We start from the raw sequence: 5,657 nt of genomic DNA, 5'->3' as shown, positions 1-5,657 counted from the left end.
CAATGTTTCTCTCTCTCTCCCCCTCCCTTCCTCTTTCTTAAAATCAATAAAAATATTTTAAAAATAAAATGTATTTAAAGGTATAATGATTAAAACAAGTGTGATATTATTATTCAATTAGAAAGATAGGTGAGTGGAACAGAATAATTAACTCAGCCACAGATAATATATATACAAAACAAGTTGTAACAAGATAAAGTTGGAAAAAATGAATTTTTATTGTTTTGTGAGTCATACCACAGCAAAATAAATTGTAATTGATTAAAGTTGTGTCAAAAAAAGTTATAAAAATGTTAAAATAAAAAATAATGGTATATTGCCGAGACCGGTTTGGCTCAATGGATAGAGCGTCGGCTTGGGGACTGAAAGGTCCCGGGTTCAATTCCGGTCAAGGGCATGTACCTTGGTTGCGGGCACATCCCCAGTAGGGGGTGTGCAAGAGGCAGCTGGTCGAAGAGCATTGATGTTTCTAGCTCTCTATCTCTCTCCCTTCCTCTCTGTACAAAATCAATAAAATATATTAAAAAAAAAAATAAATAAATAAAAAATAATGGTATAATTCTGGCTCAAGAAAGATTTTCTAGGTTTGAAGCCAAAGGTAAAAACCATACAAGATAAGATATGGCTACACAAAAATTAAAATGTGTTCCATTTTTATTGATTAACATTTTTCAGTTGGGAAAGTAATACATATTCATTATGAATTCATTTTATATTGATATAAAAACACCAAACAGCCAAAACCAGTTTGGCTTAGTGGATAGAGCATCGGCCTGCAGACTGAAGGGTCCCGGGTTCGATTCCGGTCAAGGGCATGTACCTTGGTTGCGGGCACATTCCCAGTAGGGAGTGTGCAAGAGGCAGTTGATTGATGATTCTCTCTCATCAATGTTTCTAACTCTCTATTCCTCTCTCTTCCTCTCTGTAAAAAATCAATAAAATATATTAATAAATAAATAAATAAATACTCCAAACAATACTAATTGTCAAACTAGTTATTTTATGTAGAAAAAAAAATATCTTCTTACTTTCTTCAACTCCTCACTCCATAGGTGACTATTTTTAATAATTTGTTCATATACTTCCAGACCTTTCACAATACATATATATTGTGTGTACCTAAATACATAGCCTTTTCAAAACAAGAGTCATTTTGAGTTATATTTGCACCTAGTCTTTCTCCCTCAATAGTATATCATGGACATTTTTCCTTGTCAGCACATATGGAGCTACTTCACTTTTTCTAACATTAGCCTTGTATATTCTATTACATGAACGAATAACAATGTATTTAAATCAATCACTTATTTGTTAGTATTTTAGATTTTTCCAGTTTGGAAGACTTTATTGCAGAGAAAGTTATAATAAATATATGAAGGTTTACTATTAGCCATCTATATGAATGGCTCTTTCAAATTAATTAAAAATTCGAATGACACATTTACATAAGAAATGACATAAAATTATATTTACATGGAAAAATGGACAGACAGTAGCATGAAGGGCAATAAATATATGCAAATATTTGTCCAATAAATATTTGCAAACTGAGATACTGCTTTTTATTTAGCAGATCAGCAAAGAGGAATAAAAAAAATGAAAAAAAGAGGAAGTGTTGGTATTGGGGAGAAATATTATAAAGTAATCTAGAAGAGTTATTTCATACCTACTTTCAGCAGTGCAGTATGAATTTATTAAATACCTTAAAACTATGCATAGCTTTTGAACCAATTAGTTCATCTATAGAAATTTTAACTAATAACTCAGGATACTTCTTAGTTAATTTTTAATTAAGGCCATTATATAATTATTTAAATCCTATACTTTATAGTAGCAAATATTTGCACAACATTTTCAGGCTAGTCCATGGTGGATGTTTTCAGAGCACTGGACCCACAAACTGTGCACCCCTCACGGTCTCCTGTGAAACCTGAGCCAGCTGGGTAGTTTTCTCTCTCTGCCTCATAACCATGTCCACTAAGGGGAATGCTAATTCACCAGCTGCCCACCTTCACTGACTCAAGAACAAGGCCAAAGACAGTCTAGCCATGAGGTGGTGCAGAATAGAAGTTAAGTCTGAAGCTGAGCTAAGAAGGATGACCAGATGCTAAATAGGAGATAGGTAAGCTCGTTTCCTGATGATGCTACTTCTCCACTGAGAGAGAAAAACAAAAGAAAACAAAACTCAGCAATGCCCTATCTGGTTTGGCTCAGTGGATAGGGTATCAGCCCTTGGACTAAAGGGTCTTGGGTTCGATTGCAGTCCAGGGCACATACTCATTTGCAGGCTCAATCCAGGAGGCAACCAATCAATGTGTCTCTCTTACACTGATGTTTCTCATTCTGTGTCTCTCCCTCTCTCTTCCATTCGCTCTAAAAATCAGCAACAAGCTGAAACCGGTTTGGCTTAGTGGATAGAGCATTGGTCTGTGGACTGGGAGGTCCCAGGTTCGATTCCGGTCAAGGGCATATTCCTTGGTTGCGAGCACATCCCCAGTAGGGAGTGTGCAGGAGGCAGCTGATCGATGATTCTCTCTCATCGATGTTTCTAACTCTCTGTCCCTCTCTATTCTTCTCTGTAAAAAAAAAAAACTTTTTAATAAATCAATAAAATATATTTTAAAAAATAAAATAAAAATCAGCAACAACTAGGGCACTGTAAATTGGTCTGTTGAGAACATTGTCAAAGGCAAAAATAGCAACACTTTGGAAAACCAGCTCCAAACTACTCAAGCGGCTAGGACACTGCTTTCTAGGGAAAAACAGCCACCCATAGACAACATAATCCAGGCTGGTTTGATTCCAAATCTCTGTTCTTCTTGGAAAAAACTAATTGTAGTCCTATTCAATTTGCATCTGCTTGGGCCCTCGCTATCACTGCTTCCAGGACCTCAGAACAGACCAAGGCTGTAGTAGATGCAGGTGCTATCCCAGCATTCATTTCTCTGTTGGCATCTCCCCATGCTCACATCCATGAACAAGCTGTATGAGCTTCAGGAAGCATTGCAGGTAATGGTTCTGTTTTCCAAGACTTCCTTATCACATATGGTGCAGTGGACCCACTGTTGGCTCTTCTTATAGTTCCTGGTATGTAATCTTTAGCATGTGGTTACTTAGTAACTTTACTTGGACACTTTCATACCTTTGACACAACAAGGAATCTGTAGCCGTGTTAGATGATGCTGAGCAAATTCTTCCTATTTTAATTTGTCTCCTGCAACATGATCCAGAGGTATTAGCCGACAGCTGTGGGGCCATGTCCTGCTTTATTGATGTCCAAATGAATGGATTAAGAGCCATAGGAAATAATGTTACCTATGGGCAAATGAACAGACTCAAGTTGTACTACGACATAGGAGAGCACATGGCTGTCTTTCCCAGCCTCCTAATGAACTCCAGAAGCTATGTGGACAAGGTCAAAAATCACAGCTGGCCACCAGGACCAGATACAGCACGTTGTGAATCATGGATTAGTCCCATTCCTCCCTGGGATTCTCTCTAAGGCAGCCTTTAAGGTAGGGGTGTCGAACTCAATCAGAGAAGGGGCCAAAATCTAAAATCCAGCCTAAATCGCGGGCCGAATGGTTTACTGAACAGTCATAAACTGTCATTGTGATGGAAACGCAGCGGAGTGCAGTGATGACAGCGCGGTGTGGGCCACATTGCAAGGCCTGGCGGGACGGATTTGGCCCGCGGGCCTTGTGTTTGACACATGTGCTTTAAGGCATAAAAGGGAGCTGTGTGGGCTGTGACCAACTCTACAAGTGATGGAACGGTTGAACAGATTGTATACCTTGTTCGTCGTGGCATTATAGAACCAGTGATATCTTAACTGTGAAAGACATCAGAATTATTCTGGATGCCATTCCAAAGGTCTTGCAGGCTGCTGAGAAACTTAGGTAATGATTGTAGAATGTGGAGATTTGGACAAAGTGGAAGCTCTGCAAAACCATGAAAATGAGTCTGTGGATGAGAAGTGTTCTCTGTAGAGGAGAGGAAAATCAAAGTGTTGTACCAGAAACCACCTCTGAAGGCTGTACATTCCAAGTTCAGGTGGCACTCCTGGGAACTTTACTAGGACTAAGAGTTGTGGACTATGTTTGGTAAAAGTTTGCCTTACTGTTTCTCTACTAGAGCTCTGTTTTAAATGTGGTTGATTATTATAGCACTTTTTACAATAATACTATATTTGAACAGCTCCAAACTATAGATACTATATGAAGCTTCTCCTCCCAATAGGTTTCTTATTCCTGTGTGCAATTTCATATCTTGCAGCCTCCAGTAAATAAATATTAAATTTCGCCCTTAAAAATAAAATGAAATAAAATAATACTCAACAACTGAATTTTAGGACATCTGTGAGAAGGACTGCCATGCATCATATTAAGATTGATATTGAAAAATATTTACATATGGAAGAGTGCAGTGTAATAAATTATATGCACAGATGATTGTCTTTCAAATTACTGTGAATATGCATACGCCTACATATATGTATTGAAAAATACTGCCACTAAGATTGGTGAGGTAATGAAGTTATTTTCAATTTGCTTCATCTTATTTCCAATGAGTGCATACTACAGTCATCTAGTGAAAGCTCTTACAAACTGTTCAGTAAAGAGTATGCATTGGTATAAGTTAAAAAATAAGGCAGTCTTTCAGAAGTAGACTGTGAAGGAAACAAAAGCAAACAGAGCAGCTGGATGGCTGCTGGAAAGGAAGGCTTGCTCTCTATTTTGGAGAATAGCAAATGGCTCCCCGTGGATTGTAGTGTTCTCTGTGGATATAAGGATGTGTCTTTGTGACTGTCCTGTCTTTATTCTTAAGCCAAGTGGAAAGAGAACAAAGCAGTTCAAAGAAACTGATAAGGACCTTTAACAGATGGGGGATGGGGGCAAGGGAACTAAGGAAACTAAACCTCAATTAACTCTTGAAGTAATTTTTTTTTTTTTGTAGCAAGAGCATAGTCTGGACTTGATGAAGCTAAAGAAAAACCTCATTGGGCTCTAATTACCAGAGGAATTTTGAGTCTAGATTGATCTGAATTGTGGAGACCATCTTGGCAGAAGACTTTTTGTTAAGACTTACCTTTAGGGTCCATTACAAAGAAGCCTTCCTATTCGGTCTGGGCATAAAACCAAGATGTGATGTGTTTTGAAATGTGGTAAAAACATTGTATTTAGCCTATGGGGTATGTTTTCAATAAAATCTTGCCTGATAGATTTTATATCTAAATAGGGTGTGTAGCAATAGTCTTATATATATTTTTATATCAGAGAGAAGAGAAATATAAAAATGTGTTAATCTGCCTCTTGGTTAATCATTCCTACTCTTGAAGTCCAGTTGTTTGAATAATGTGACCCTAATCAAGATAGCACCACATATAACTGATAGCTGTGAAAACCAAAGGAACAGTGACCAGGAGGCTGAATTTGAAACCTAAAGCTATAGTGGAACATCAAACTCAACAAAACTATTAAGCCCACAATTAGTGGGTAAGTGACTTTTGTAAGGTTGGGCTATTATTTTTAGATTGTTTGGCAATAGCTTATTATAGCATATGAAAGGAGGGGCTAACTCCTGATCCTCCATTTTGTAACCAGACCCTAGCCCTCACCCAACCAATCAGTGTCAGCCAAAGCAGTGACATCACCACC

At 37.8% G+C, this 5,657-nt stretch overlaps 1 pseudogene; it reads left to right on the top strand.

The window, feature by feature from the left end:
• The first annotated feature begins 1,970 nt into the window (after nt 1-1,970).
• LOC118716725 lies at nt 1,971-4,864 on the top strand (annotated as a pseudogene).
• Nucleotides 4,865-5,657: the final 793 nt, after the last annotated feature.

Source organism: Pipistrellus kuhlii, unplaced genomic scaffold, assembly GCF_014108245.1.
Source record: "Pipistrellus kuhlii isolate mPipKuh1 unplaced genomic scaffold, mPipKuh1.p scaffold_m20_p_12, whole genome shotgun sequence".
Classification (NCBI taxonomy): Eukaryota; Metazoa; Chordata; class Mammalia; order Chiroptera; family Vespertilionidae; genus Pipistrellus; species Pipistrellus kuhlii.
Note: the sequence above shows the minus strand (reverse complement) of the source record. Positions and strands in the feature narration are given on the sequence as shown.